General features: G+C 36.5%; 1 protein-coding gene across 1 annotated transcript in view; it reads right to left on the reverse strand.

Moving 5' to 3' along the window:
* Positions 1-9,139, reverse strand: part of LOC125779303 (uncharacterized) — a 43,226-nt gene extending 34,087 nt beyond the window's left edge. The window contains exon 1 of the mRNA XM_049460574.1: positions 8,233-9,139. The gene's annotated coding sequence lies outside the window, so the exon portion shown is untranslated. The remainder of the gene's footprint in view (positions 1-8,232) is intronic.
* Positions 9,140-9,450: the final 311 nt, after the last annotated feature.

Raw genomic sequence — 9,450 nt, forward strand, 5'->3', positions numbered from 1 at the left:
TTAGTAGGCCAGTTTCTGTTCGCACATCTACTACTCTTATATGACCATCTCGTCCCCGATGTACCTTTTCAATGCGACCTAGTCGGCATTCGGTTGGGGGAAGGCATTCGTCCTGTATGATGACGCATTCGCCTGTACTGGGTTCCTTCTGGATCGTTTTCCATCGATATCTCTTATGGAGATCTTTAAGATAGTCCTCCTTCCATCTGTGGCTGAATTCATGATGGAGAATCTTGATTCTTTCTCATCGATTTATTAAAGTGAGTGAGTCTCCTTCTGTCTCAGGTATGGCGAGAAGGGGAGCTCCTCTGAGGAAATGTCCAGGTGTAAGAGCTGTGAAATCGGAGGGATCTTGCGAGAGTGGTGATATAGGTCTTGAATTTAATACGGCTTCGATACGAGTGAGTAGTGTAGTAAACTCCTCATAATTGAATTTATGATTACCAGCCGTTTTCTTTAAATGGGACTTAAAGCTTTTCACTACTGATTCCCAAAGTCCACCCATGTGTGGAGAACATGGAGGTATAAACTGCATATTTTTTAACAATTTCGGGGGATACTTCTTTCATGAAGTTTATGAATTCTTTCTCGGTGGCTCTTTGAGCTCCGATAAAGTTTTTTCCATTGTCGCTCATAATCTTTGAGGGAAATCCGCGTCGTCCGACAAAGCGTGCGAATGCTGCGAGGAAAGCCGCAGTTGTCAGATCTGAACAAAGCTCGAGGTGTACTGCCTTTGTCGTAAAACATACAAAAACAGCCACATATCCTTTTCTAAATGTAGATGATCTTAACATTGAGGCCTTTATCTGGAAAGGTCCAGCAAAATCAACCCCAGTAATAGTAAAAGGTAGAGCATAATTGCAGCGTTTAGGTGGTAAAGCTGCCATGATCTGCGTGCGCATTTTATGTTTGTACAAGGTACATTGCTTACACATAAAAATCGTCTTTTTAAGTTGTGGCTTTAGTCGCGGTATATAAAATTCTTGTCGGACCATTTGCTGCATCAAGCGATGCTCACCATGTAGTGTAAGCTGGTGAAGGTATATTAGGAATAAATGAGTAAACCGGGATTTCTCAGGTATAATAATGGGATGTCGTTCGTTATAACTAAGGCTGGAGTTCGCTAATCTTCCATTTGCCCTTATTAATCCCTTAGCGTCCAAGAATGGATTTAAAACGAGAAGAGCGCTTCCCTTTTCGAGTGGTCGTCTTTCGACCAACTTTGCTTTCTCTCGACTGAAATAGCGAGTTTGGGTGTAGGTAATGAGACTAACTTTGGCATGTTGCAAATCGGTATGCGTTAGTTGTATGCAAGGATCATTTGGTATCCCTTTCATTTTTTGTTTAAGTCTTTGGGTGAATTTGTGCATGTAAGCGACTACTCTTAGTGCTCTAGGAAATGAAGAAAATCGGTGGAGAATATCATCCTCTTCTGGAGTGATATGAAAATTTTCAATTTTCCGACTTTCCGGCGGTATTATATTACGAGCGGGAGACTTTGGCCAGAATTCTTGTGATTCTGTTAGCCATGTTGGACCATTCCACCAGAGTGTAGTGCTGGTGAGGTGCAGTGGCTTGCAACCTCTTGTTCCAAGATCCGCTGGGTTATCTGCACTTGCAACATGTTGCCATTTTGCTGGGCCAACTAAGTCCAAGATTTGAGATATTCGGTTAGATACATAGGTCTTCCAGCAATAGGGTGGTTTTTCTAACCATGCCAAAACTATTTCTGAGTCTGACCAAAGATACGTTTTATGATCGGTTATTTCAGATGGGTTTGAACTAATGAAATTAATTTTGCTAACAGAAGAGCACCATTCAGTTCAAGCCGTGGCAGACTGAGTGTCTTCAAAGGTGCAACTTTGGCTTTGGCTACCAAGAGGTGTACAGATATTTTGTTATCGTACTGTGTGCGTACGTAAACTGTTGCGCAATAAGCTTTTTCAGAGGCATCACAGAAACCGTGTAATTCTGTGTTACTATTGGGGGTGAAATTTACCCACCGAGGGATTCGAATTTCTGATATAGTATGCAAATTGTTAGCAAATTGTACCCATTTTGTTAAACGTACAGGTTTTACCTGTTCATCCCATTCAGTGCCATCTTGCCACAATTCTTGAATGAGGATTTTTGCTTGTATCATTATTGGCGAAAGCCATCCTGCGGTGTCGAAAAGTATATGAGAATTCATCTGTTATCGCATTCCATTGAATCCCTAGGGTTTTTGTTGTACTGGCCGTTTCAAATTTAAGGAAATTTGTATCTAATAAGTCTTCCTTTTTTATGTTTTTTATTATTTCGGGATGATTTGATGTAATTTTCTTTAAGGGGAATCCCGCTGAATTTAGTGCTTTGATCACTTGAGATAGTGATTCGCACGCTAATGAGATACTGTGGCTACCTGATAGTATGTCGTCCACGTATGTTTGTGTTTGCAACACAGAAGATGCTAAAGGCAAATTTGTTGCATTTGTTTTTGCCACTTCATATAGTGTCCTGATCGCCAAATAGGGTGCGCAATTGATGCCAAAGGTGACGGTTTTAAGTTTATAGTCGCTGATTGGACTATTACTTGATTTGCGGAAGACTATACGCTGCAAATCTTGGTCATCTTTATGCACTAGAATTTGTCTGTACATTTTCTCTACATCCCCATTAAAAACGTATTTAAACATGCGCCAATTTAGTATTAGCAGCATCAGATCAGGTTGTAAGGTTGGACCAGTATATAGTACGTCGTTGAGTGATTTGCCTGAGCTCGTACACTTTGAGGCATTGAAAACCACTCGTACTTTTGTTGTGAGTTTTTCAGGTCGTATTACCTCGTGATGTGGCAGATAAAAAGATAAATATCTACCTTTAGATACTTTTTCATATGGTACAGTTTCTTCCATATGATTGAGGTCTAGATATTCGTCCATCACATTATCATATGCTGATTTGAGCTCACTTTTCTTTATCGGACTTTTTTCCAAGCTTAGAAATTGCTGCACTGCTGATATTCTAGAGTGACCTAGAGCTATAGAATCTGGGAAGGTGGGTTTGAAAGGGAGTCGCACAACATAACGACCGTTTTCGTTTCTTGTTGTTGTGGACTTATAATAGGCTTCGCATGCCTGGTCTTCTTCTGAGAGTTGAGTAGACTGAGGTAATTCTTCTACTTCCCAGAATTTTTTGAGTTCATCATTTAAATATTCGTTTGAAATATTTTCAACTTCAGTTGTAAAAGAATTAATTTTTTCTGTGACTTGGCCACTTAATATCCACCCAAAGATTGTATTTTGGGCTAACAATTTATTGGATATTTTTTCTATACCTTCAAGAATTATTTGAGGTATTAACTCACTACCTAATAACAAATCAATTTGTGATGGGGTATGGCAATTGGGGTCTGCTAATTTGAGATATGAGCATTTTTCCCATTGCTTTTTATTTACTTCACAGCTTGGAAGTAAATTTGTGAGTTGCGGTAGAACGATGGCTTGTGCATCTATTCTTATATCCGCGTTTGGGGAGACTATAGTGATTGGGCAAATTTTGTTTGAATTTTGTATAATTTGTCCGCCCATTCCTGAAATTTGGAAATTTGAATTTTTGACAGGCAATTTTAGCCGATTTTGGGCTTTATATTATATAAAGGATCTTTGAGAACCTTGATCTATTAATGCTCTTAATTTGAATAATTCTCCTCTATGTTCAATAGCGATGACCGCAGTGGGTAAAAGAATTTTGCTTTCATTCTCTGAATGAAGAGCTTGAATTTTTGCTGCTTTAGAGCAACATGGTGGTTTTTCCCTTTTTTCGGGATTTGAGATTTCGGGATTATCACTTTTGTTTGTAGTGACTAACCCGGTGGTTTTATGAAATTGGTTTTGCTTCATATTTTGAAAATTTGTAATATGAAGCAATGAGTGATGTCTTCGTTGACAGTACACACAAGTAAATTTGCTTTCACAGTCTTTTGTCGTATGAGCATTCGACAGACAGTTGATACAAAGTTTATGCTGTCTGACAAGATTGTTTCTGTCAGAAACGGATAATTTTTTAAATTTCTCGCAAGATCTTATATTGTGACCTCCTTTACATATTTCACATAATGATTGCCAATGATTTGTTTGATTTGTCACAAATGTTTGGCTTCTATTAGCGTGCCTATTATATTGTGTATTATTGCTGGCTTGGGGTTTAAAAAAGTTTTTATTCGACTCATTTTGATTATTTTTTTGTTTGACTGTTTTTTTGTCAACTCGCACAGCTATTTCGTACTGAGTTGTTAAGAAGTCTTTCATTTGATGCCATTTTGGCGATTTCTTTCTTGCCACTAGTGATTGCTCCCATCGTAGCAAAGCAGCATCAGGCATTGTTGCTGCACAAATATTTAGTAGGACAGGGTCCCACGATTCTGTGGAAATCTTTTGTGTTTCTAACACAGATAAACAATTTGTCACTGTCGAGTATAGTTTTTGAAACTCTTGGCTGGTTTCTTGTTGAATTTTTGGTAAATTCATTAAAATTGTTATTTGGTTGTCTACCAATACTCTTTCATTTTCGTATCTTTCGACCAGTGCTTCCCAAGCCAGATTAAAGTTTTCGTCATTTAAAGCGAAACGCTTGACGATACTGCCAGCTTCCCCTTTACCTAAGATGGTACAACTTTTGAGCTCGTGAAAGTTTGGGATGGTTAATGTATACGGCAGTGAACATGTCCCGGAAGGAGGGCCACTGCTCATAACCTCCGTGAAAAACTTCAGTATCACAAGCTGGCACTTTCAAGAATATACCTGTATCTATTTCTTCTTTTTGAGTCGTACCTACTCTCGGAGGAGGAGTAGTGGCTCTACATGGCCTTAATAAATTTATTTGGTCCAATATCATTGCCTTCGTAATTTCATATTGTTCGAGGCAGTTTTCATATTTAGCTGACGCCGAAGCTTTTATGTTTTCTGGGAGTTCAGCATCGTCAGTATCTTTGCTGCCAGAAGGCGTGCCCATATGCTATCTATGCTTTGAATTTTTAAATTTAGAACCGATTCTGTGTTATCGTTAATTGGGGAAGCAGTGAATCTTGTGCAGTATCTAACAAAACTGTCACTTTCAGTTATGAACCTTGACACTAAATTATCTTTGGTTCTTTTTTGTTTGGCACCCTGCTTTGAGCGTGTAGCTTCTGCAGGTGTGCTTTGTGATTTGTCATCATCAGCCATTTTTGGAATTTCTAATAATTGAGGTGTTCTTGGTTTAACCTCTTTCGATTTATCAGATTGCATTTATAGAATTAAATTGTAAGCTTTGAGCTTAAAATTGTTTTGCTTTAAAATACAATTAAAAAATTTATAATAGGAGCAAATGTGTAATTAAAAATGAGAAGAATAATAGAATTGAATCTTTTATTATTAATTAATTGAATTATATAAATTTTCGAACACGTATTCACCGCATAAATAGTCAAATCAAAAAATATTTGTATATAATTATTTTATTTTTTTTGTTACCGTGTATTGGTTAAAAGTATCTGCGATATACTCGCGATTAATTTGTATATTATTCCTTAGTACGTCTATCTTTGGATATAAGAACGCAAAAGGAAAGAAATTAATAATGACGCAAAATAAACGTATGTATATATTATATGCATATAGTTATGCTTAATGTTTGCTTGTGCTTTCGTTTTCCTTATAACGGGTGATTTTTTTGAGGTTAGGATTTTCATGCATTAGTATTTGACAGATCACGTGGGATTTCAGACATGGTGTCAAAGAGAAAGATGCTCAGTATGCTTTGACATTTCATCATGAATAGACTTACTAACGAGCAACGCTTGCAAATCATTGAATTTTATTACCAAAATCAGTGTTCGGTTCGAAATGTGTTTATCGACAAATTTTGTTCAGCGATGAGGCTCATTTCTGGTTGAATGGCTACGTAAATAAGCAAAATTGCCGCATTTGGGGTGAAGAGCAACCAGAAGCCGTTCAAGAACTGCCCATGCATCCCGAAAAATGTACTGTTTGGTGTGGTTTGTACGCTGGTGGAATCATTGGACCGTATTTTTTCAAAGATGCTGTTGGACGCAACGTTACGGTGAATGGCGATCGCTATCGTTCGATGCTAACAAACTTTTTGTTGCCAAAAATGGAAGAACTGAACTTGGTTGACATGTGGTTTCAACAAGATGGCGCTACATGCCACACAGCTCGCGATTCTATGGCCATTTTGAGGGAAAACTTCGGACAACAATTCATCTCAAGAAATGGACCCGTAAGTTGGCCACCAAGATCATGCGATTTAACGCCTTTAGACTATTTTTTGTGGGGCTACGTCAAGTCTAAAGTCTACAGAAATAAGCCAGCAACTATTCCAGCTTTGGAAGACAACATTTCCGAAGAAATTCGGGCTATTCCGGCCGAAATGCTCGAAAAAGTTGCCCAAAATTGGACTTTCCGAATGGACCACCTAAGACGCAGCCGCGGTCAACATTTAAATGAAATTATCTTCAAAAAGTAAATGTCATGAACCAATCTAACGTTTCAAATAAAGAACCGATGAGATTTTGCAAATTTTATGCGCTTTTTTTTTAAAAAAAGTTATCAAGCTCTTAAAAAATCACACGCTAGTTTCGTACACTTGTCACATACATATGTACATGCATATGTATGTATATAATACGAATGTGCAATATAGGGAAAAGTGCGGAATAATAATACTAAATAAGTATAAAATTTTTATATGTTTGTAAATATGTTAACATTTAAGTAAGCAAGTATGTATTCAAATGTTTCGTTAATCTGCATACGTTAGTCCAAAGGAGCGCGAAAAAGAAATTTCGATAATTACACGATGTATGCACATATGTATATACCATAAGCGTGTATATGTAAAAATGCGCATACGTAAATATGTTTTTTTTTCCTTTTTTTATTTTTTATTTTCCAATGTTTGAATATGGATATCCTCCATGTACATGTAATTTGATGATTTTTGCTATGTTCCGTTTTGACGCCTTTCCCTTTTTTTGTTTAAGTTCGTTGACCTTAGTAATAAATATATTCTATATATTATTACTTGTATGTAGGTACGTATGTATTTGTAGCCTTTATATTGGTATGTTGGTATATATTAAGGCCGAGAGAAAACGTAAGAGAGATAACCGAGAAATATGTAGTTAGATCGCGATATACATATGTACACATATGTACATACACATATATCCACTGTTATGTTGTTGTTATATTTTTTCTTCTGCCTTTGCTTATTTTTAAAGCGATCCTGCTTGTTGCTTTGTTAGCACAAGGGGTATCACCAGAACTTGCAAGTAAGAATACTTGACTTTGAAAAAATTTTAGTTTTTTTTTTTGTAGTGTGTTTGGAGACACGAAGTAAGCTTGAAGGCAGGTAGTTATGTAACAACAGTTTTTCAAAAAATTTTTACAGTCGATTTATGCATGTACCATATGTCCATGAATATAAGTATATTAATTACGGCATATAAAATTTGGCGCGGAAAGTTCGATTGCCCATAAATTTTTGTATGTATGTATATGCTCATATGTATGTATGTATCTCTTACACGATCGAGTATCTTTACTTATTTGTGTACATATGTATGTATTTGCATGTTCTTTTTTTGCTCGCCTTTGCTTATTTATTATAGGCGATCCTGCTTGTTGCTTTTTTAGCCCAAGGGGTATCACCAGAACATGCAAGTAATAATACTTAACTTTGAAAGGAAAACATTTTTTTTTTGTGATTTTGGAAAATTACAGTGTGTTAGCGACAGGCAGGTACCGCAATTTTTTCATTTATTTCGGTACCTATACATACATATGTATGTATATACCGAACTGTCTAACCGATTTTTCGTATAGAACAGTTGGGTTATTTCTAAATAGCTGTATGCCGTCTTACAGCTTCAACTGTATATCAAGCATACATATGCGCATACATAATTTTATAAAAAATCAAATTGGAATGGACTCACTTTTTCTTCCGTCAAGGGTTTTTGGGCAATACTTTGTGTTCTCAGTCGTTTTCCTCTTTTTGGTTTTTATTTCTTCTTCCGTGTTGAGTTTGTATTCTCTTCCCACGTTGCTTGTAATCCTTGTCTGCTCTGCCAAATGTGTTAGTGTTTTTGCACGTACATATGCACGAATTTTCGTTGTTCTTTCCACTGCAATCTAGTTGAATTTTTTATATACGTATGTACATGTGTATTTCGTTTTATTTTCACAGCACTTTTTTTTATTCTAGTTTCTATAAATTGTTGTCACTTCACTTTAGTATTGCACTTTAGTTTTTCGTTTCTTTAGTAAGTTCTTTGTGTTATATCGCGCCCGTTTATGTATTTTGTGGAGTTGAGGTTATTGACCTTTGTTCTATCACGCGCCCGTTTAATGCTTTTTGTTAATATGTATATGCAACTTTTTTTTTTTTTTGCACTTTTTACTTTTTTGTATTATCTTTTATTTTTTCATTTTCTAATTTACGTTTTCTTTGTTTTTTTTTTTTAATCGTAGGTGCCTTTCTGAGAGGCTCGAAGGACCATTTGTTCGTTGCAATTAGTTTCACAGGGTATACTTACTTGTACCTTGAATTATGTATCCCTTTTTTGTTAGCGCTTAATTGAAAGAATTATATTTTCACGATCAAAGAGTAAAATTCAATTACTTGTATATTTTTCTTTTCGGGGAAAACTTCACAATAGTTCGATTTCTTCCTTTTTTTTATTAAATATATATATAGGTATCTATGTTTAATTTGTATATTTTATGTATATTCACTGCTACTACTGCCGGTGCACAACCACACGACCGAACGGATTGTTTTTCGGGAACTTTAACCACAACTTCGACGAAAAGCAAAAGTCTATAGCTGGCGAGACGCGTGTTGAGTTTTCGGGCGTGAAAATCGACTGTGGCCGCCCCGATCTGGCCAATCCTTTTTACTCGGTTGGGTTGTGAGAACGATGTGTGTTGTGGTATGGTGGTGTTCGGTGCGTGGGGTTGCGTGGTGTGATGCTGTATGTTGTGTATGATGAATGTTGTGTTGTATGATAAATGTCGTGTTGCGGGATGAATGTTGCGTTGTGGGATGAATGTTGTGTTGTGGGGCGAGATACCAGGAAGTCGCATAAACACAATCCTATTGTTGAACTGAATACGTTTGGTCATTCGAACTTAAAATAAAGAGCTTAAGTGCAAGTATTATGAGCCTCTAAAAATAAAAAGGTCATTACTTGGCAAAATAAAGGTAAATGTAAGCCGGAATAACAAAGACTATCCGCATTTTTAAAAGTACATATTTACAGTTAATGACAAACCACCTCCAATATATTTGCTGAAATAAGTAAAATTATAGGTACTAACAATTTCCATATAGTGCCCTTGAAAAAAGGCAATATAGATGAAACAAAAATTCAGTCCTACACTGAAAAAAGTTTTATGGACATAGTTA

Source organism: Bactrocera dorsalis, chromosome 6 (assembly GCF_023373825.1).
Source record: "Bactrocera dorsalis isolate Fly_Bdor chromosome 6, ASM2337382v1, whole genome shotgun sequence".
NCBI lineage: Eukaryota > Metazoa > Arthropoda > Insecta > Diptera > Tephritidae > Bactrocera > Bactrocera dorsalis.